Source organism: Chiloscyllium plagiosum, unplaced genomic scaffold (genome assembly GCF_037043375.1).
Source record: "Chiloscyllium plagiosum isolate Xiang-an unplaced genomic scaffold, Cpla_swu_hap1 HiC_scaffold_53X, whole genome shotgun sequence".
Classification (NCBI taxonomy): Eukaryota; Metazoa; Chordata; class Chondrichthyes; order Orectolobiformes; family Hemiscylliidae; genus Chiloscyllium; species Chiloscyllium plagiosum.
Genome location: NW_028270191.1, coordinates 21,580,186 through 21,603,337, shown reverse-complemented (window position 1 = coordinate 21,603,337; position 23,152 = coordinate 21,580,186). Strand labels below are relative to the sequence as shown.

General features: G+C 47.3%; 1 long non-coding RNA gene across 1 annotated transcript in view; it reads right to left on the bottom strand.

Annotated features, from left to right (window-relative positions):
* Positions 1-2,057: 2,057 nt before the first annotated feature.
* LOC148134690 (uncharacterized) overlaps positions 2,058-23,152 on the bottom strand; it is a 107,699-nt gene continuing 86,604 nt past the window's right edge. Inside the window, exon 3 of the long non-coding RNA XR_015755712.1 lies at positions 2,058-2,705. This is a non-coding gene — a long non-coding RNA (uncharacterized LOC148134690). The remainder of the gene's footprint in view (positions 2,706-23,152) is intronic.

Sequence of the window (23,152 nt, the reverse complement as noted above, 5' to 3'; positions counted from 1 at the left end):
AGGGCAAGAGACATGTTTGCGTCTTATCCTTCCAAGAACACAAACGAACGTGGCCTAAAAATGAGTTCAGTCCTGGTTTGTGGAAAAGCATGCTCGAGGTAGGACCTGACTAAACGCCCTTAAGATACATTAAGGTGGTAAGTTCTCAGGTGCTAGTAAAAGGTATTGAAGGAGAGGATGTGCCAATTCCCCCTTACCAGCTGGAATGCAACATTGGGTAGCAACCAGTGACTATCAGAGTTGTTATCCACCTGTTGATGGAACAGGAAGTGACAGAATATATAAGCATAAAATAAAACAGTAAATCGGTTCAAAGGAGGAATAAATTACAAAATTGATGGCACATATTTGGAACAAAATCAATGAATTAATGGCACAACAGAAGTGAATGGGTATGATCTTATGACCGTTACGGTGACATAGTTACAAGGAGATCAAAGCCGGGAAATAAATATTCAGGGGTGTGTGAATTTTCGAAAGTACAGACAGGAGGAGAAGGGCAGTGGAGTTGCTTTGTTAGTATGAGATCAAAAAAATAAAATCGCACAAAACATTCGCCTCCAGATGCTCCGGTTTCCTCCCACAATCCAAAAATGTGCAGGTTAGGTGAATTGGCTATGCTAAATTACCCGTAGTGTTAGGTGAAAGGGTCTGGATGGGTTGCTCTTCGGAAGGTCGGTGTGGACTTGTTGGGCTGAAGGGCCTGTTTCCACACTGTAAGTAATCTAATCTAATCTAATCTAAAAACGATCTTGGATATATCTATTGGGTGGAAGTTAGAAAAAAAACAAAGGGAAAACACTGGTGGGAGTAGTTTAAAGGCTCTCTAACAGTAGCTGCTCTATTGGACAAAGAATAGATCGGGAGATCAAAAGGACATGTAAGAAAGGCAATATGGTAATCACAGGAGACTTCAACCTTCATGTAGACTGGGGAAATCAAATGGACAATGTCAGTCGTGAGAATTAATTCACAGAGTATATTTGGGACAGTTTCCTAGAACAATATGTTGCGGATCCAAGTAGGGATCATGCTGTTTCGGAGCTACCAAAGGTGTAGGCCAAGGGTGACTAATGCAATTATTTGCTGTTGCATCTTCAGCCATCTTCCTGTGGAGTTATTAGAATTGTTAGAACTTGTTAAAAGTCGAGAGCAGGGAAAATCATCGGCCTACGGATTTCAATTAACAGTACTTCCATTTCTGGCACAGCTGTGGACATGGGACATTCGATGGATATTCAGACACAAACAGAAATTGCTGGAAATGCTCAGCAGGTCTGGCAGCATCTGTGGAGAGAAAGCAGAGTTGATGCTTGGGGTCTGGTGACCCTTCCTCAGAACATGAAGCATCCTCTGTTCTTTCGGTTTCCAAATATTCAAAGAGAATTTATGTAAACCTTCCTAGATTTTATTTGCCCCCACTTCTGTGTGCCTTGCATCACCATGAGGCATTCCCTATATGCAATGAAACACAGAAACTTCCTTCTTTTCAAATATCCCCTGTGACTCAACGCCAATTAATGCTCCTTCCACATCCATTCTCCCAGCATGCTCTATGTATATAACCATATAATAACAATGGCAAGCATGGAACTGCAGACTAAAATAAATGCTTTCTGACAATAAAAAACTGCTGTTCCAACTACATTATGAGAATAATCTATCAGTCAAGATTATTGAAGTACCGATAACAGAAGCATTTGGTCATGACTCTGTCACGGCGACACAATGAAAATTGTGGGAGGGATATGAGATGGCCAGAATGGAGCTGGCCAAGTCAGTCACGTGAAGTGGGCTTACACTTAACCCACACTTGTGAAACTGGCAAGTGCCATAGTCCCAGAATTGGTCAGGTTTTTAAATGACTCTGAATTATTCTTACTGAGAGAATACAGTCTGAAACGCACGAACTGCCAATCGTACATGTTGTTCAACAATAAATTTCAGTGAAAGTCAGTGGAAGTTCTTGCTGATGGAAGGCCAGTTTACTCAAAAAAAAAGGCAGAATGTGTCAATGTGCATGATATAAATATTCATGACCAAACCTTTCATATCTGCCAAGGTTCACTGCAGCTGAAGTTATTTATTCACTTTATCATCAGATGCCAGCAAAAAGAGATAAGGGCAAAACAGTTAAGCTCAATCTATCTGAAACCGGCCTCTGTTAACATTCAAGCCAGACCTGTGATATTTCTTTTCACACTGTTGCTTCATCGTTATTGTTTCATTCTCAATGTAAGTGTAAACCCCACCATTCATTATTAGATTATGAGATGGATTGAGGGGACGAAACACCTCAGTATATTAAATGAGGCAATCACCTCCCCACGAGATTATTGACAGAGATTCACAAAATCAGACCTCGGATTCAACAAGGCTTTCTTTTTTGCAATGTCTCAATTTGGCTGGCTGTGATTGAGGTGGGGAACTTGTTTGGGATGGAGAAACACCAGCACCTGTGTTCCACAATACATTGAACTTGCAGGGGAGGACATTAACCTGTGAACTGACTGAGTCATTGCACAGTCTGGCTTCATGAGGAAGCTGACACAAGGAGGAATGTCCAATTTATAGCATGGCCCCTTTCATATCACATGTAGAGTTGAAATCCATGGTCCTGCTCTTAAGTTGTTGATTTCATCCAATCTTTGTCTGCTTTATCCATTAGTGAGATATCAGTGCAGAGGATAGTCATTTCCAGAGCTCTAAAAGGACAAAAGTTAAAACAGACAAAAAATGAGCAAACAAGAAAGGTAAGCATAAATCAGTTTAACTTGCCTGTTTTTTGAGAATCTGACTGCAGGCTTATAAGAAAAACTTCATCCACCTGATGAAGGAGCGTCGCTCCAAAAGCTATTGCTTCCAAATAAACCTGTTGGACTATAACCTGGTGTTGTGTGATTTTTAAACTTTGTCCACCCCAGTCCAACACCGGCATCTCTAAATCATCAGTAGGTTAGGTTTGAATTTAACCTCCCCTTGCATTCCCCCAATGTCCCCTGCCACTCAAGTTGAGCTCAAAAATGTTGCCTGTACTATTCTGGACAAAGTGAAACAGCTGCTTTTCCCCATTACCAAGTCTTGGATACAATCGCTATTGAGTGTTCCTCTCCATTGGGCCACCTCTGAGCTAATACTACCCTGATGCTGTGCAGGGAGATATCGCATGTCAACACCAGATCTCACTGAGGATGATAAAGGTTTCTTCACTTCCCTGAAAATTATGGCATGGCCAATGGATCCTTTTCAAGGTTGACCCCTTTTTATGAGTTGATGCACGGGTGCAAGGATGGAGGCCAGGTTATGTATGAACTTTCCATAATAATTCACCAACAGAAAGAAAGACTGATGTTCCTGCACAGATGTTGGAGCTGAGGCACCTTTGACTGCCCTCACTCTATCTTCAAATGGGTGTGACCCAGTCTTGTCATCGCTGTTGTCCAAGTAAGTCATTTGCGGTGCCTGGAACACACATTTTTCCCCTCTAGGAGAAACACCTAAGTACTATGTCCAAGTTCTCCAAGTGTTCCTTATTGGTCTTCCCTGTTATTAACATGTCATCTGGATAAATGGCAACCCGAGGTAGACCTTGTAAAATGTTCTCCATCGTCCGTTGAAAAATTGCACAGGCTGATGATACCCAAATGGCAGTCTGGTATATCAGCACAAACCCTTATGGGTATTTAATTGTAGCATACCGCTGGGAATCCTCATCTCACCGCAATTGCAAATACATATGGCTCATGTCCAGCTTTGTAAAGGACAGTCACCCTGCCAGCTTTGTGTACAAACCCTCTATGTGAGGGATTGGTATTTATCCAGTGGTGATAAGTGGTTTACTGTTTGTATAAAATACTCACAAAGGTGAGCCAACCCATCGGGCTTCACAATCAGTACGCCTGCTGCTGCCCATTTGGTTTGATGATTCCTTCCCTTTCCAGTCTCCCTGATTTCTGCCTGTTTTCACCCATAAGGCATATGGCACTGGGTGGGTCTTAGAGAATCATGGAACTGTGTCCTGGTCAACATGCAAGGTAGCCTTTGCTCCTTTAACAATCCCTAGACCTTCCTGAAAATCTTACAGGTATTTAATTAGGACCTCACCTCAGGCAGCCATTTTCTAATCGTGAGCCAATCAAGGTGAATCTCTCTCAATCAATTCCACCCCATCCAGCTTGGGCCCGAGCCTGTTACTACAGTCACTGAACCAGCTGCTTCTCATATCAGACTGGAACAAAAGTTGTCCCCTTAATCAGTACCAGTTCCCCAGTATACGTTCTCAGTCTAGCAGAGGTCATGCATAAACAGAAGGGTTGGAGTCCAGAGTGAATTTTGTTAAATACTGGTTCCACAATCCCTGATACAGCCGTGCCAGTATCAACCTCCATTTGAACTGGGTGACCATTTAACCAGACATTTATTTTGATTGGTTCTGATTTGGATGTTGCTAAGTAATGTAGCTGTTCCAAACCAGATGTAGGTGGGCTTTCCAGGGTGTGCACTCTCCTGGTTACCAGTCTGTCACTGAGTTCTCTCACTCCATTTCAGTCTAGTGGGACTATCTTGCTATCTTGAATCCACAAACCATCAGCAACTACACTGGTTTGCCGATCTGGATCCTGAAAAAAAAATGTTAACCATTTGGCCGAGGCTTGGCTTTGTTTTGGGGTTTTGCTGTGGGCTGACAGAGAGTCCCTCTGCTCGTGATAATGTCCTGAGTGAGACTACACAATTGCCTTCACTCAAGTGGTGTTTCCCAAGCTCAGTCAGACTGGTGAGGTTGCCCACTTCCATCAGAATACCCTGTAGCTCCCATGCTCCATTTTCTAATGACAAAGCCAGTTGTAGTATCTGTTTGAAGTCCAGTTGGACTTCAGCTAGTAGGTGCGTTTGCATGGTTACATCATTAATCCTACATACCAAACAGTTTCTCAGCATCTCATTAAGGGTTAAAGCCTCTGTCAGTCATCTTAGCATTGTTAAAAATCCTGATATGGATTCCCCGGTTCTTGAACTGCCAAGTAAACCTGATAATGTCTCAGAATTGGAGTTGTAATTTTCTTTAGCTAACCCTTGAAAAGTTTTTGTATCTGATGGCTCAGGGAAAGTTAGGCTCCTCATAACCAAAAAAGCTATGGGTCCACAAGCTGTCAGAAGAATTACTCGTAGATTTTCATCTGCCCCAGTGTCAGGTGCCCGGAGAAAAAAAAACACACATTCTTTCCACATACTGGGCCCAGTCTTTGACGGCAGGTTCGAATGAGTCAAGCTTCCCAAATAATGGCATGTTGCCAGAAATGCTTACCCCAACTCAAAGACAACTGGTATAAGTGAATTTCTTCAGGAGCATGCTACTCTCTCATCACCACCTGGTATCCCGTCACCAAGTCACCCTTTATTTACAGTTGGAGAGTCCTTGACACTGATCCAGCCCCCTCAGAGCCAGCTCTGAGTGAGCAGAACTTCTAACACTCCTTTTTTTAAAATTTTATTATTAACCAGAACAAGTTACCAACAAACAGTTAACATGAACAGCCATATACAAGAAACAGCAATTTACAGGGGAACGGGGCAGCAAATCCAAACCTCACCGTACAACCAGTTCACAGGGAAAAAGAGGATGAACCTCAAATCCCACTTTCAGTCATCATAAAAGTAACAAATACATACAAGACAGTCCAATCAAATGAGAAACAGCGCATAGAATACAGACACCCTCAGCAACCCAGCAAGCCACCTGTCCCTCACACCTTCTGGCCACTCTAAGGCAGCCCACTACCACGCCATGTCCAGCTCTCGGCCCGCTCCACACCCCTACCAGCTTTTGGTCCGCTCCAACACCTTCCGACCACCTCCAGGACAGCCCGTCCCGATTATGCCTTCTCAGGACGATAGCGCTCAGAACAGCCTACCCACCTTCCGGCTCTCAGGGCGACTGGCATTGGGATGGCCTACCCACACTCCAGCTGTTTGGGCAGCCTACCCACCTTCAGGTTCACAGGACGCCCTCCCCACCCTCCGGCTCTCAGTGTGACAGCTTTCAGGATGACCTATAAGCCCACAACTCACAGTAAGGCCTGCTAGACCCAGGGACACACAAGACAGTGCAGGTGATAATCCCAACAAGCAACAAGACAGAGTCAATTACCAACAAACAGAGTCCTTTCTGGTACACAGAGTCCATTACCATAAACAGTTCTCTTCAGAATGCAGAATCCATTCTCAGGAACAGAGTCCACTCCAGTTTACAGAATACATTGTTAAAGATAGAGTCCACAACCAAAGGCAGAGTCCACTCCTGAAGGCAGCAAATACACACCCCACAGCACACACACAGGTGTTCAGTCTCCATAGAGGCCTGGTTTATCCACAGACAACCAGGCCAACTCACAGGAACACAGTACATTGTAAAGGTATGGTTAACTCACGGGTTTTGTCCACTCCCGAAGGCAGAATCCACTCCAGGATGCAGCAGATGTTCACCTCCCAACACACACACACACACACACACACAGACAGGTGTTCAGTCTTTACAGAGGCCTAGTCCTCCCACAGAAGGCCAGGCCTACCCACACAGGAACAGTTCATCTGGAAAGGCGCAGTATCTCACAGGGGGTCAATCCAAACACCAAAGCATAAAACACATGCAAAAAAAGGAAAGAAAACCAGAATGCGAGGGCTATGTCCTGCCACAAAATCAACAGAATTCTTTTCTCAAATTAAAAGAAAAACGAATATCACACAGGCTGCAACCAGCCAGTGAAATAACAGTTCCTATTGAGAACTGAAATACACCTGTAACAAATTGACTGTTTAGACCAGCCAGTTCAGGAACCAGGTTCCCCCAAAAAAACACAGAAACCAACTGTAGCAGTACACACTGGCTGTGTGGCCAGTCAGCTCAGTGTCAGTCACCTGACACAAATGGAGAGTCTTTGACACTGATCCAGCTCCCTCAGAGCCAGCTCTCAGTTTTCTTTCTTTTCCCAAGTGGCCAGTGACAAACACTGCCCTTCACATCAAAGGGCAGTGCTGTGTGATCAAACAGTGAAGGGGAGGGTAGGGACTAAATCAAAATAGAGTTGGAGGGGGAAATAATGCACTCCACTCCCTGCGGCACCCACCTCTCCCTGAACAACTCCAGGGTGTTGGTTGACACCGCGTGCTCCTTCTCCAAGGACACCCGGGCTCTAACGTAACCACGGAAGAGGGGCAGGCAGTCGGCCCTAACGACCCCCTCCACGGCCCGCTGCCTCGACCTGTTGATGGCCAGTTTCGCCAGGCCCAGGAGCAGACCCACGAGGAGATCTTCAGACCTGCCTCCCTCCTTGTGTCATAGTTGAGGTTACGCACCTGGCGGAACAAATACGTCGCCAGGGCGCACCACCTAGGAGGAGGCTCGATGTAAAGGTATCGCTGCAAGGTCTGAAGGCGGAACGTCGCGACCTGGGTGCGGACGCACACCAGCGACTGACCGCCCTCCTCAATAGGGAGACTCAGAACCTGCGCAGCGACCGAGTGCATCTTTTTGTCCCAGAAGAAGTCAACCAACGTTCTCTGGATGTCAGCGACAAAGCCAGGAGGAGGGACCAAAGTGACCAGCCAGTACCACAGCATGGTGGCCACCAGCTGGTTTATGACCAGCACTTGACTCCTGTAAGATAGCACTCGGAGCAGTCCTGTCCAGCGGCTTAGGCGAGCCGAGACTTTGGCCTCCAGCTCCTGCCAGTTGGCCGGCTCAGGGCCCCGCTCCTCTCCTGACACCGGGACGCCTGGCTCCTCGGGGAAAAGGTCATCCCCCAGGGCCAAGGCCCCTGGAAAAACAGTCTGGGAGGGAGGAGCGAGGATAACACCTTCCTCCCCTCCACCGCTCAACGACCCAGCAGAGGGTCCTCCGTCATCGCCCACACTGTGGCTCATGTGTTCGTTAAAGTCCTCCCCAGGGGCCGGAGGAGTGGAGGCAGCAGAAGGCCCAGCTGTAGCCCCTAGGGGTTCGGGTAGGTCAGGCCACGATGCGGGACAGTCGAGAGGCACCGTTGGCTCGTCCCCTGAAGAGGGGTAGCACCGCCGGCACGCTACTGAAATATCTCTCCCTTCCAAGGGCCGGTGCCTCTTCCCCAGAGAGACCGGGGAGGGATTTATGGGCCTTCCCCTCCCCGCCCCGGTGGTCATGGGGCCCAGGGTCCCTCCCCCCAGCCTTTCCCGGAATATGAATGGCTGGGGGAAGACAGGGGGAGTGGCCAGGGTCAGCTGCGTCACTTCCTGCTCCGCCCTGGTTTATCAGGTGAGTGAGTGAGTGAGTGAGTGAGTGAGTAAGTAGGGGTCAGGTTCCCTCTCCGGGGCCCGGAGACACGGTCGCCGCAAGAGGTGGGGCAGCAGTGGTTCCCCCCAGGTTAGTGCCAGGGTGTGGTGGGATTCGGGCTCAGGGGCCCCCGGGCCAGGTGTTGAAGCCCGAGGGGTTTCTCCATCGGGGTGGGGGGGGGGTGGATGTGGGGTCAGTATCAGGTACGGGTTTGGGGGTCAGGGTTCCCGCGCTGGGGTGACGCTGGCACAGACGCAGGGGCATTGTCGTGCTGGGGTGGGGCAGGTCGTGGGCTAGGTGTCGGGGAAGGGGTTAGGGTGGTCTCCCCGTGGGCAGACCTGACGCGTCGCGTCTTAGTCGGCGCCTTCTGGCCGGCCGGACGTTCACCCCCCCTCCCTGCCAAAGGCTGAAGCATTGGAAGCCTCTGGTGCCGGGGCTTGAGGTGTTGGCTTCGGGGGAGGGGGAGTGGGTGCGGCGGCATCACCATCAGCATAGGCTGGGTAGCTTTCTGGGTGGGGCAATTTTTCCTTATGTGCCCCACCTCGCAGCACAGGTGTCACCGCACGCCGTCCACCGTCCAGAAGGCGCAGTAGGCCGCTCCCTCGTGGAGGACGGTGAATAAGCCCTCGGTGACCTCCTCCCGGGCCAGGCAAATGAACACCTAGAGCCGGAAGGAGTAGATGTGTCGGAGGGCGGGGTCCCTAAGACCGAGCAGGAGCGGCTGGACCCCTGACCCAAGGTGGTGAGGTGGGGGAGAAGGAGCTCGCTGGCAATGAAGGGCGGGACATTGGAGATCACGACCCTCTGGGCCGTAACCTCCAGAGGGTCGACGGGCAAATGTGTCCTGCCCACAGTGAGCCCCCTCTCCACGGCCAGGTGGACCGCCTGCTCGGTCTTGAAGAAGACGGCCTTCCCGTACATGCGGGCCGCAGCGACGATGGCCATTGGGCCGACCACACTAGCCATGGCCTTGCTGCAGGCCTCGATGGACATGTTGGGGTGGGGATAGGCCTTTGGTTAAGTGCCTGAAGGGTGTCGTGGTTGCGGCCGGGGTTGGGACAGCCGAGCCTAAGGCAGCGGCTACCCCGGCGTAGGTTCGGCTGGGCCCCGCGACCTTCGGGCTCGCCATACTCTGCTGCTGAATTTTAGTAGGCCTCAGGCAGCAGCGGTGGAGATGGGCCTCTTGAAGCAGCAGCGGTGGAAGTCCTGGGGATGTGCCCAAGGCAAGTCACCGGCAGCGACGGTGGAGACCGGCCTCAGGCAACAGCAGCGGTGGAGGCAGGCCTCGGGCGAGTCCCAGGTAGGCCTTTGGTTGCAGCGGTGGGGTCAGACCTGTTGGGGAGGGTCCCCAAGGTAAGTCCCAGACAGCAGTAGTGGTGGAGGGGACCCAAGGCGAGTCCCAGGCAGCGGTGGTGGAAGTGGGCCTCCGGCAGCAGTAGTGGTGGAGGTTGTGGGGAGGAGCCCAAGGCAAGTCCCAGGCAACGGTGGTGGAGGCAGGCCTCTGGCAAGTCCTCGGCAGGCCCTCGTTCGCAGCGGTGGGGGGCAGACCTGTTGGAGGGTCCCCAAGGCAAGTCCCAGGCAGCAGTGGTGGTGGTTGAGGTTGTGGGGAGGGACCCCAAGGCGAGTCCAAGCAGCAGTGGTGGAGGCAGGCCTCTGGCAAGTCCTAGGCAGGCCCTTGGTTGCAGCAGCAGTGAGGGGCAGGCCTGTTGGGGAGTGTCCCCAAGGCAAGTCCCAGGCAGCCCCAAAATTGAGTCCCAGGCAGCAGCAGTGGAGGTGGGCCTCTAACAACAGCAGCAGTGGTGGTGGAGGTCCTGGGAGGGGCCCCAAGGCAAGTCCCATGCAGTAGCAGTGAGGCAGGTCCGGGCGGGGTCCCAGAGACCAGTAGTGGGAGTGGGCCCCAGGTCAGCAGCAACACTCCCTTGACCTGGGTGAGGCCCAGGCTGCAGCTCCAAAAGTAGGCCCAGGACTCAGAACTTTCACCTCCTCCTCCTGCCTCTGCCTCTGCCTCTGCCTCCTCCTTCTTCTTCCTTCTTCCCTCTTCCCTAGAGCTCTGTCAATGTGGGGCAGCTGGTCCAGGGATAGTCCCTTTCCCCTCTGACACCTTCAAGGAGGAGAGTCCTTGCACACACACGCACATCCAGCTTCCTCAGAAGCAGCTCTCAGAGTGAACAGAACCTCTGACCCTCCTGTTTATTTCTGTCAGCCAGAGCTCCCTGATTGGACTAGATTAACAGCCCCAATCAGGGAACTCAGATTCTATGAGGTCCATCTGACTGACCTCATTACAATCACTGCAATAACATTTCCAATTTTATCATTTCTTCTCAAGATCCAGTTCCTTTGTCCTGGTTGTATTGGTCACTCTGTTCCGTATCCTAGCAATAGCTGTTATATTTTATATATACTGTGGCGAGCAGAACTGTACACTGTGTTCCGAGTGTTGTCACATCAATGAATATTAAGTGGCAATATTACTTCACTATTCCAGCTCAACATTAACCTTTTAAGGCATCCCAACATTTGATTTGCTTTACTCACTGTCACTGAGCATGCAAGGGCCACAGGCTACAGATGGGAGACCTCAGTTTGCAAGTTCCTAGCTTGACAGGTTATCAAGCGTATAACAGTACTTCAACCATAATTGAAGATCTACTGCGGTTATATCATACTCATTGCTTTTTAAGTTTGATAAGATTTATTTTCTACACTTTCATCTGCACACACTACGTTTATGTCATGTACCCAGACCTGTGGCAAAGTTGCTCTGTAACCACCTGCAAAAAGCAGTTTAAGGCAACTCCTGGTCTCTCATTATCGGGCAATGCTCTACATTGACAAGGTGCATGAGCAGAATGGCACAACCGAGGTTAGGAATTCAGAATAGTAACACGTCTTATCCCATGCAAATATCAGATCACCACACCACCATTACAAGACTTACTCCTTTTAACTTTGAGAATCATGGTTCCAGTTCCTTAACTTCAGTTAAAGGTTCAAGACAGCTAATGTAATATTAGAAATGATCTTTTTCTTTCAGCATTCAACACTTTGACGTATGTGGTATAATCCTTTTGTTTGTGAGCATTCCATCAAAAAGGAGCCCTTCAAATAGCACAGGAAGAATCATGTATCTTGCCCTGAACAACTTGCCCTTACAATGCAAAGTTCCTCCTTGGAGTCAAGAGCTAACATAAAAAGGTCAAATGACAGATCTTCCACTTTCCTAGTCAGACGTGCCCTTTGGCAACATTTCGACTTGCACTTTTGTTCCTCCAAAATAATATACTATTTCTGTTTTTGCAAGAAAGGATTAACTCTTTGCACTCTTCCAAAGACAGCTCGATCATAAGACAAGGTCAGGTGTATGAGAGGACATGCTGTTAAAAAATAAATGTCAGGCCGGAGGTAGATTGAAATGGACAGATTTAAGCTTCTTACTTAGGCTCCATCATGGACAAACACCCTGATGGCTTAGTGTGCCCCATTGTGTGGTTCCATACCGAGCGATGAAGTGTAAAATGTCCCAGTTTGGTCTGGCAACAGTTGCATCACTACATATGGAGACCGTGGAGCGAGGAAGAGAAAGAACTGCCAGACTTCATGCTCCTGGTTGCTGTTTCTACTAGACTGTACATTTGGATTGCTTTAATCTCGACTCCAGGACAAATTCCTCACCAACACATACAGCCTGGAATCCTGCATTAAGATTAGTAAGGTCTAGAGAAAGCCACTGGCACACATTATAACAGTGTTTCTTTACCAATCAGTATTGTAGAAAGGGCTGAGGGAATGTGAGTTTGGTCTAAACAGTGCAGTAAAACTCATTCTAGGTTGATACTAAATTGGGCTCTTCGCAAAAGTTTGATGAAGGCTGCTTAATTATAAACAGTTATGCCAAGGTGATGGCAAATTGAGAAGAATTGACATTCTTGGAGCTGTTTAACTCAGTTTATCATGTCAGCCTCCAGTGTCTTTCACCAATAGACTAGTTAATGGCTGTAGGTTACCTTGGGGAAAAGTTAAATGGCTCCACACCTTTATCTCCAGTCTGGGAGGTGAGATTCACTCCATCTTCCAAGTACAGCAAGATCTAGGATTCCAACAGCAGGAGGCAAAAATGATGGTCTATGGAGTATCTCTTAAACTAGAGGGAGAATAATTGAATTTGAGTCTCTGTATAACATTTATTTATCTAAAGCAGTTCTTATTGGATTAAATGTTCTTTGTTTTTACCAAGTGACTTTCTTGAGTTAAATCCAGAAAAAAATCTTATTAAAGCCTGTCAAATGTTACTTTAGTATCCATTTATAATTTAAATATAGAGTACATTTGTATCGCAATTATCTGCCCTTTAACATGATTGTCATGGATTGAAATTTCAGAAGGATTTTATTTCTGCAAAACAAAAGGAATTATCTCTTTAAAACCTAACTTTGGAGGGAGGGAGAGGATCTGTAGTTTGAGATTCAATACACACACGCGCACACACACACCCCATTTGGGTGGATGAGCAGCAGATTATGTTGTGCTATCTGGGGCTTGGAGCAGGGAAGAGCCCAGAGCAACATCTGAAGCAGTGAAACTTCCAAGCACAGATGAAAGAGACGAATAATCTTCTCACTCCCAACGAACTCTAAAATGAATAAGTAAACTCATGCAGACATAAACTATTCATCAAAGTATGAATTTTAAAATAATTCCCATGTCATCATTTTATTTACTACTTGGGGGCACAGGTAGAGAAAGAGGCAAGTGTAATGAGGGTCACATTGGCATAATGACATTAGAAAGATGTGTCACGATCCACTGCATTGAAGGCACACATACACCTACCCAATAAATAAAGCACTCATCAACTTCCTCCCTTCATTAACAATATGAAGGACAGACCTATTTGATGTTTGCACAATCTTAATTGTGGACAAAATGGCTGCCACAGTTCCCATAACAGCCACATCATTGCAGAGAGTGGTGCTGGAAAAGCACAGCAGGTCAGGCAGCATCTGAGGAGCAGGGAAATCGACGTTTTGGGCAAAAGACCTTCATCAGGAATGAGCTGCTGTGCTTTTCCAGCACCACTCTAATCTTGACCTCTGATCTGCAGTCCTCACTTTCACCTACATAATTGCAGAAGTCTTTTGAGAACACAATGTGGTTTGAGGTACAACTTGCATCTATATAGAGCCTTATACTGCAAAGCCCGTTACACGCAATAGATTTTATGTTTGCCTGCAGCAACTGTTACACGGATGAAGAGGGGGGAGGCCTACTCCCTCCACCTCACTCTCTCTGTAAACAGTGAGATCAATTGGGATCAATATGTGCCCGGAGGAAGTTAAACTGGATTCACTGCATTTTACCTGCCTGCTTTCTGTCAGGCTCAATGATTCCAGCACACCAGACTGACATCTGGAAGTATTATCAGCATAATTACTACGACGCCTCAGATTGAAGCGCCTAGCAATATGCTGCCTTTAAATGATCAGGTCAGGCAGCATCCAGGGAACAGGAGAATCAACGTTTCGGGCATAAGCCCTTCTTCAGGAATGAGGAAAGTTTGTCCAGCAGGCTAAGATAAAAGTTAGGGAGGAGGGACTTGGGGGAGGGGCGTCAGAAATGCGATAGGTGGAAAGAGGTCAAGGTGAGGGTGATAGGTCAGACTGGGGTGGGGGCGGAGAGGTCAGGAAGACGATTGCAGGTTAGGAAGGCGATGCTGAGTTCGATGGATTTGACTGAGACAAGGTGGGGGGAGGGGAAATGAGGAAACTGGTGAAATCCGAGTTCATCCCTTGTGGTTGGAGGGTTCCTAGGCGGAAGATGAGGTTGGAGGAAGAGCGCCTCATCTTCTGCCAGGAACCCTCCAACCAGGGTTTTGCCCTCATTTCCCCTCCCCCCACCTTGTCTCAGTCAAATCCATCGAACTCAGCACCGCCTTCCTAACCTGCAATCTTCTTCCTGACCTCTCCGCCCCCCACCCCAGTCTGACCTATCACCCTCACCTTGACCTCTTTCCACCTATCGCATTTCTGACGCCCCTCCCCCAAGTCCCTCCTCCCTACCTTTTACCTTAGCCTGCTGGACACACTTTCCTCATTCCTGAAGAAGGGCTTATGCCCGAAACATCGATTCTCCTGTTCCCTGGATGCTGCCTGACCTGCTGCGCTTTTCCAGCAACACATTTTCAGCTCTGATCTCCAGCATCTGCAGACCTCACTTTCTCCTGCCTTTAAATGATGTCCAGTAATCTGACCGAAACAACAAAAATACTAGCTTCTGAAACTAGCTTGCCATGGTCATGAAATGTTCGAAGTGTGGCACATGAGCAATTCCCTCTGATTAGGGATTTCATTTGGACAGCCACTTCCATGAATTGCAGGTTTCCCTCTCCATATCTTTTAGTTGTTGCCTCGTTACATATTTGGACATTTAGAAATTACGGTATCCACTTCAGGGGTGGCACGGTGGCCCAGTGGTTAGCACTGCTGCCTCATACACCAGGGTCCCAGGTTTGATTCCAGCCTTGGGCGACTGTCTGTGTGGAGTTTGCGCATTCTCCCCGTGTCTGCGTGGGTTTCCTCCGGGTGCTCCGGTTCCCTTCCAAAGATGTGCAACGGTTCAGGTGAACTGGCTGTGCTCAATTGCCCGTAGTGCTAGGTGCACTAGTCAGAGGGAAATGGGTCTGGGTGGGTTACTCTTCGGAGGGTCAGTGTGGACTGGTTGGGCTGAAGGACCTGTTTCCACACTGTAGGGAATCTAATCTCCGAGAGACAGATGAAATCTTACATTTTCCACCTCCCATGTCAATGCGGCCACTAACCACGGGAATGAGCTGTAGTGATAGGCTTGAATACCTGATTTCAACATTCAACATTGATTTGTGTCACTTTCCTCATTAACGCCTACGTTGTCTTCACAGTGGGGCAACATGATTTGTTCCTTCGCCAAAACACTGAAGGTGTGAAGGACTTAATGACATAATCTTGCCTGACAGTCCTATGTTTTCCAGAGGGACTGCTCCATTCTCGGAGGTGCTGCCTTTTGAATGAAACTTAAATCAGACATCTTCCTACTCAGGTCAAGAGTCAAGAGGAGCTTTATTTGCTATTTCTACCATATGCGACTGATACAGCAAAAACCAGACAGCGTTCCTCCAGGACCAAGGTGCTACATGGACAGTGCAAACTACACGATCATACACAGGGCAGCATAAAGTGCAAAACACGCAAGACAGCACAGTAATTCCTGACACTTCAAGACAACAGGCAGTGGTGTACAAATTAAAGTGTAATTAAAGAATGATAATTAATAAAACATTGTTCTAGCAGCAATTCGTAGTTGTGCAAAGAGTTTCAGATAGAATAGAGTCTGATCATACAGTGTTAAGGAGCCTGATGGTCCGGGGGAAGAAACTGTTGCATAGTGAGAGACCGAATGCTCTGGTATCTTCTGCCACATGGCAGGAGGGAATAGAGTTTGAGGGAGGGACGAGTGGGCTCTTCCATAATGCTCTTAGTCTTTTGGAGACAGCGTGTGGTGTAAATGTCTGTAATGGAGGGAGGAGAGACCCCGATGATGCTCTCAGCTGCCCTCACTATCCAGCGTAGGGTCTTATGATCTGAGACGGTGCACTTCCCAAACCAGGCAGTGAAGCAGCAGCTCAGGGTACTCTCAATGAGCCCTCTGTAGAATGTGGTGAGGATGGGAGGGGTGGGGGGTGAACATTAAGCACATTCAGAGAGGAGCAATGGGGTGGTTCATCAAGCATACTGGTAGAGTCCCTACCTCTGAGCTAGGAGTCCCAATTTCAAGGCGTGTAACAACATCTCTGAATAGGCTGATCCTCAGAGAGATTCGAGGAGTTGTCCCAGTGTTCTGCTCAGCATTCCTACCTCAATTAACAATACCAAAAAAAAAAGTGACTGTTCATTCATCCCTTTAATACGGGTTGAATCGATGGACAAAATGGCTGCTGCTTTCATCCACGTGAGTAAGCATTAGCTCAATGAATCAGAAGGTCCCGGGTTCAAGACCCTTTCTCAAGTCTTCGGCACATTAATCAAAGCTGACATTTCGGTATCGAACTGAGGGAGTGCTGCACTGTCAGAGGTGTCACCTTTCTGTTGTAATGTTCAAACAAGGTCCCATTTATCCTGTTGGGGGCCCGATTTGAAGAAGAGTGAAGCAATTCTCCACGATGTCTAGGCCCATATTTATGTCTCAACCAACACCTAACAGAGAACATCTGATCATCTGGGGGATGCCACTGCATGCAAAGTGGCTGCCACATTCCCTACATTACAATAGTGGCCACAGTCCATTGGCTGTAAAATGTCCTGAGGTCATGAAAGGTGATAGAAGATGTGATGCACTTATGATGTTTGAGAGATGTGACTGGAAAATCTTTTTCATCATTTCAACCACAGATATTACTATTGGAAAGAGCAATTACTTGAAAACCTGCTTTTGAAGATTATTGACTAAGCCTCATACCATGCTGCGATGTGAGGTTGGAGATCTAATTGAGGTTCAGAGGTTATCCAGGGAGCAGGCATTGGTCTGCCTGGGAGTTACAACATCTGACTGGAACATGTCCCAAGCCAGCCCGATTTTTTATTTGTCAGTGCCAGCTGTCCCTCTATTGGAGGATGACGTCAACTTCGGGTTGCGGGTTCCTGTCGTGGGGTCTTCATTCACTGAGCAGGCTCCTTCTCAATCTGCAGATTTTTGGGCATGTGGGATCGGTCACCTCACAAGCGAGTGGGATCCAGAGAGCAGGGTTCTTTTCTTTCCTTCTCAGCCGCCATTCTGCCTCATACGGTATTTCGACACAAAGCAAGATGCAGTTTATTGGACAACTTGCCTCCATTTTGAACAACTGTCCTTCCATCCATTCCTGTCAATGCTGCTGATATTCCCTGTACTGGTGTCACTTGATGAGTTTCTGGTAATGATGAGATGTAAATGGCAGAAGTAATAGCGAGGATTCAAACAGCAAAGTCCATCAGTGAAAAACAAACACAAATGGTGGCATGAGGCCATTCCATTTCAAAAATTCATAAAAAATATCTTTATGTTCGTTTCTGTACAATGGCATATGAAGAAACAAACAAACATTGGAGTTTTACTCCATCCAACAAACAAACCCTTGGCATTCCTGAATTGTGCGAGACTGTATTTCCATGCACTTGAGACACCAGGAGAGTCTGATAACTGAACGGAGCCTCAGTTAACTTCAGCAGACAGTGGTCTTTCCCCACCATGCCTTGGCAGCAGCTGCCCCAGGCTTTACTACATCCCTCAGCGTGTCATCCTGGACCTTGGAACGTGCCAGTCTGTAACACTCAGTCAAGGCCAACTGAGTAAAAATGTGCAAAAGGTGACAAAGATGTCCCTCAGCTCCTCTGCAAGCTATTGCTTCAGTGGCTGCAGGGGACAGTAGTTGGAGTAGATTAATTAGAGTAGATTCCCTACAGTATGGAAACAGATCCTTTGGTCCAACAAGCCCACACCGATCCTCCGAAGAGCAATCCACCCACCCATTCCCTACATTTACCCCTGACTAATCCACCTGACACTACGGGCAATTTAGCATGGCCAATTCACCTAACCTGCATATCTTTGGACTGTGGGAGGAAACCGGAGCACCCGGAGGAATCCCACGCAGACACAGGGAGAATGTGCAAACTCCACACAGACAGTTCCCCAAGGTGGGAATTGAATACTCTTTATAGTGAGGGATTACAGGTTACTCCTTTGAGCAGAATGTTGGTGAAGTGCCTCAATGGTAAACAATTATAAATTCTGTTCTAGACCATAAATTAACTAATGTAATTTGTAGGCTATAATAACTAATAGATCGCAGCATCGCCTAATGGATGCAAAACACAATAACAGTGATTAGCTCAGACCTGGCATTATCTCTGCCAAATGATAGTTAAATCAAATTATCTTGGGTCAGTGTCCTTTTTCGAAGAAACATGAAGTTCCGGTCACATACCGAGCAGTTGTTGCTGTACTCCAGCTTCACTTCATTCTAAACATCAGGTTTAAGTACAATAGTAATGACTGAGATGTTTGATTTAAGACATACTAGAACATGCTTCATTGCTTCCAAGTATGCTGCAATAGGAAGAGTAGAGAAGCTATTATACTTGAACTCTCTGAAACTCTCCCCAATTCTGAGAGTAACATCTAAATACATAGCTCATGGGCAATGGTTCATGAAAGAATTTGTTTCAGAAGCTTTTAGTCACAAGCACTGCAGGCAAAAATGATTGAAGACGATTGTTTTCTCAGCTTGGTAAACACCATCAATTATTCAATGTCCCACATATTAAATGGGACCTTTTTTAAAATACACACTGGAACACTGCACAATGTAGGTCTTAAAGTGATAAGTTAAACACAGTTAGATGTAATTTTTCAGTTGCATCATTCCTCAGGCCATCTGTTGCTGAAACCCTCATCTGCTTTTTTGCTTCCTCTGACCTCAAATATTCCAATACTTTCCCATCATCAATATGCACAAAGTTATCCAAAACCCTGTTGTTTACACCTTAACTCACATGAATTTTTATCCATGCATCACTTAAATGGCCACTGGCCTACACTTGGTCCTGGTACAGCAATGCCTCCATTTTAAAATTCTTAAATTTGTTTGCAAACCCCTGGCTCCTCCTTATCTCTGAAATCATAGAGTCATAGAGATGTACAGCATGGAAACAGACCCTTCAGTCCAACCCGTCCATGCCAACCAGATATCCCAACCCAATCTAGTCCCACCTGCCAGCACCCGGCCCATATCCCTTCAAACCCTTTCTATTCATATACCCATCCAAATGCCTTTTAAATGTTGCAATTGTACCAGCCTCCACCACATCCTCTGGCAGCTCATTCCATACACGTACCACCCTCTGTGTGAAAAAGTTGCCCCATAGGTCTCTTTTATATCTTTCTCCTCTCACCCTAAACCTATGCCCTCAAGTTAATATCCTCCTCATTATTTTTTTCTGTTGCACAGGTCTCCAATTGGCGTGCACGAAACCTCTTGGATGCGCAGCTGAGAGAGAATATTGTCTGTAACCTGCCCCATCCTTCTCCCCTCCTGAAGCCCCTCCATACACTGTGTGCTGTCTGTTCAATTTCACTGAGCACTGGCAGCTTGCCAATATTTTGTACAAGCCACCCAACCAGGGAAACAGTTTGTGATGGCACTGGCTGTTAGGGGTGTCTCTTCCAACACCTGTCCAGCTTGCACCAGAGTGGAACATTGCCCCGAACTGCTCTTTCAAAGTCTTAACAGAGTCTGTTTTTGCAGCTCCTTCATTGGACTGTGACTTCTGCTCAGGATTGGACGTTTTATAACAAGCAAGGATGGAACATAAACATAAGATTAAGTCAACTTGCCTATAGTCAGACAGCAGGGAAACAGACCCTTTAGTCAATCCCAAACTCAACTAGTCCCATCTGCCTGCTCCTGGCCCATATCCCTCCTAACCTTTCTTGTTCATGTCCTTATCCAAATTAACCAATAATAACCACCACTGCACCCGGTACGGAGGAGGGAGGGCAGGTCTGAAGACCTCCTCGTGGGTCTGCTCCTGGGCCTGGCGAAACTGACCATAAACAGGTCCAGGCAGCGGGCCGTGGAGGGGGTCGTTAGGGCCGACTGCCTGCCCCTCTTCCGCGGTTATGTTAGAGCCCGGGTGTCCTTGGAGAAGGAGCACGCGGTGTCCACCAACACCCTGGAGTTGTTCAGGGAGAGGTGGGCGCCGCAGGGAGTGGAGTGCATCATTTCTCCCTCCAACTCTATTTTGATTTAGTCCCTACCCTCCCCTTCACTGTTTGATCACACAGCACTGTCCTTTGATGTGAAGGGCAGCGCTTGTCACTGGCCACCCGGGTGTTTTCCTATCTTCCTGGTGGTGGAAATTGAATAAAGATTGGTGCACTTTGTGTCTTTCACTGTGTCTCACACCTGCACACACACACCATGGGTGCTGGGGATAAAATAAGCACTAAAAAAAATAAAAAAAAGAAAAAAAAAAAAAGAAAAAAAGAATAACCACCACTGCACCCGGTACGGAGGAGGGAGGGCAGGTCTGAAGACCTCCTCGTGGGTCTGCTCCTGGGCCTGGCGAAACTGACCATAAACAGGTCCAGGCAGCGGGCCGTGGAGGGGGTCGTTAGGGCCGACTGCCTGCCCCTCTTCCGCGGTTACGTTAGAGCCCGGGTGTCCTTGGAGAAGGAGCACGCGGTCTCCACCAACACCCTGGAGTTGTTCAGGGAGAGGTGGGTGCCGCAGGGAGTGGAGTGCATTATTTCCCCCTCCAACTCTATGTTGGTTTAATCCCTGCCCTCCCCTTCACTGTTTGATCACACAGCATTGCCCTTTGATGTGAAGGGCACTGCTTGTCACTGGCCACTCGGGTGTTTCCTTTCTTCCTGGTGGTGGAAATTGAATAAAGATTTGTACACCTTGTGTCTTTCACTGGGTCTCACACCTGCACACACACACAACATGGGTACTGGGGAAAAATATATAAAAAAACAGAAGTGTCAGATATCCTGTTCATTCTGACAGCTGGCTCTGAGAGACTCTCCACATGTAAATAAAGGGTGACTTGGTGACAGAAAAAAAAATAAACACTGCATAGCTGCCAAATCTCATTTGGCTTAAACAATCTAATTTGACCTAAACTTTTAAAAGTAGATAAAACTGGATATACTTAATGGAATTAGTCTGATATCATTGATCATAATCTCTTTCTCAACAGTTGCCCAAGAGTGGCAATATTACCAGTCTTTAAAGTCTGTGCTGTCTTTCCAAAGCACTGTTTGAGATTGTTAAGTGTTTAAATAAACATGCTTAAACAGCTGGGATAGTTTCAGCAGAGAGCCAGCACAGACAATGATAGGCCAAATGGCCTCCTTTTCCACTGTATCATTTTGTGATTCTTTAAAATCTGGAGCTACTTTCCATTCAGAATCTCAACCAAAAGATTAGATTAGATTCCCTACAGTGTGGAAACAGGCCCTTCGGCCCAACAAGTCCACATTGACCCTCCAAAGAGTAACCCACCCAGACCCATTTCCTTCTAGCTAATGCACCTAACACTATGGCAATTTAGAATGGCCAATTCACCTGACCTGCACATCTTTGGACTGTGGGAGGAAACCCACACAGGCACAAAGAGAATGTGTAAACTCTACACAGACAGTCACCCAAGGCTGGGATCAAACCTTAGGTCCCTTGCACTATGAGGCAGCAGTGCTAACCACTGAGCCACCATGCCACCCTTAACTTGCAGAATTTTTGATCCTTACAGAAGTTTCTCCTCTTATATTGGATTCTTTATTTGCTGAATAAAAGCCATTCACAATGAAATCATATAAGACCAATTAGCCTGAAGCTCTCTTCCAGACAACATGCAGAAACATGAAAGGCTTGTCAAAGTTTGACTTGCTATGCTAATAAGACAATTAGCTCTTCACTAGCATTACGAACATCATCAGCTGTGCAGTGTTCTGTTTTTTTTGTCCCTGATTTGAATTGGCAATATAAGTCAATTCTGCATGAGGAGCAGGTATTGTTCTCAAACAGCACCTTCAGTGTGATTGAACTGTAAAGCGAGTTATCCATCATAGGGACACTTCCTGGCAGAATAAAGAACTCAACCAAAATGTATAGGAAAATATTGCACATGACTTCAAGTGTACAGCATTCATATTGATAAAAGAAAAGATCACAGGTAAGATTGTGACCTTCATCTCTGTGGCCAGGGGAGGAAGGTCCAGATGATAGCTATTTAACTATTTAAACTGAAAAAAAAAACAAACTGTGGATGCTGGAGATAGATTAGATTACTTACAGTGTGGAAACAGGCCCTTCGGCCCAACAAATCCACACCGACCCATTCCCCTACACCTAACACTATGGGCAATTTCAGCACAGCCAATTCACCTGGCCTGCACATCTTTGGACTGTGGGAGGAAACCCACACAGACACGGGGAGAATGTGCAAACTTCAGTCAGTTGCCTGAGTCGGGAATTGAACCCGGGCCTCTGGCGCTGTGAGGCAGTAGTGCTGACCACTGTGCCACCGTGCCACCCAACAAAACAAGAACAGAAAGTGCTAGAGAAACTCAGTAGGACTGACAGCACCTGTCGAGAGAGAAACAGAGTTAATGTTTCAGGTCTAGTGATCCTATGTCAGAGCCATTAAAACATCATGCTTGTGTTTCATACCAGAAGTGTATCTTGATTACTCTCAACTCTCCATTATTTTCCACTTAGTAAAATTATTGTATGAAGGAGATCTTTCTCATTGCATATGGAGAACAGAGGGAGCTTTACTCTATATCTAACCCTGTGCTGTCCCTGTCCTGGTAGTGTTTGATGGGGAGACAGTGTAGAGAGAGCTTTACTCTATATCTAACCCTGTGCTGTGCCTGTCCTGGCAGTGTTTGATGGGGAGACAGTGTAGATGGAGCTTTACTCTGTATCAAACCCTGTGCTTTCCCTGTCCTGAGAGTGTTTGATGGGGACGGTGTAGAGGTAGCTTTACTCTATATCTAACCCCGTGCTGTCCCTGTCCTGGGAGTGTTTGATGGGGATAGTAAAGAGGGAGCTTTACTCTGTACCTAACCCTGTGCTGTCCCCGTCCCTGGCAGTGTTTGATGGGGGACAGTGTAAAGGGAGCTTTACTCTGTATCTAACCCCGTGTTCTACCTGTCCTGGGAGTGTTTGATAGGGACAGTGTAGAGGAAGCTTCACTCTGTATCTAACCCTGTGCTGTCCCTGTATCTAACCCCGTGCTTTCCCTGTCCTGTGAGTGTTTGATGGGGACG